Source organism: Sinocyclocheilus anshuiensis, unplaced genomic scaffold, assembly GCF_001515605.1.
Source record: "Sinocyclocheilus anshuiensis isolate Anshui unplaced genomic scaffold, SAMN03320099.WGS_v1.1 scaffold2630, whole genome shotgun sequence".
Taxonomy (NCBI): domain Eukaryota; kingdom Metazoa; phylum Chordata; class Actinopteri; order Cypriniformes; family Cyprinidae; genus Sinocyclocheilus; species Sinocyclocheilus anshuiensis.
In genome coordinates, this window is record NW_015537938.1 from 210,305 (window position 1) to 211,132 (window position 828).

Sequence of the window (828 nt, forward strand, 5' to 3'; positions counted from 1 at the left end):
AAACTTTAACGATGCATAGTGCTTAAAGCCACGTTAAAATTAAATGTTTACGGCCAAATTAAGCTGTTAGAAAAGCATATGAGGAATTTCTAGTAGCAAGGATAAAATAACATTTTGTGTACCCACCCTAACGAAGCTGAAATGTGGTACTTTATTCACTAAAATAAGTTTAAACTTACCATATCCAAAAACTCGCTCACTCTGCTGTTATTTAATAGATTAAATGCACTAGAATTTTATTGAATAGTACGTGGAGACACGTTATTAATTAAAATATTAATATTAATCAAGGATTTATTGACTTTTAATGCACCTTATTTTGAAATGTACAGAAATAGCCTACGTGCTTTCATATGTCCTTTAGTTATGATTATTTCATTTATTCACTATACTATTTACTATTAATGTCTCATTTCAGTTTTAGTTTGGCTCTAGTTTTGTATTTATTCCAGTTTATATGAAAAGGTTCATGTAGCGTGGATTAAAATTCATATACAGAGTAAATCCTTTTCACTGAACATGTTGAAAATAAGTTTGAAAAAGTTGTCGCTGAAGGCGAGCGACCATGGCGCTGTAGTTCGTTTATAGCCTAAGTTTAGCTTTTAAGTCCCTCAGAAATAGGCGATGGGCTCTGATTGGTTAGCTAGCCCAGTGTGTTGTGATTGGCTAAACCGCTTCTAGTGCGTGTCTAAACGTCCCGCCCCACACCTCACCGGAATGTGCTCCGGTTGTATGGTAAACAACGGCCATCCTTAATATCCTTTTCAGTTTGAGCCCGATTGAGAAGCAGATGATATTATTGAAGAGGATCGTGCCGAACCTGAGCAA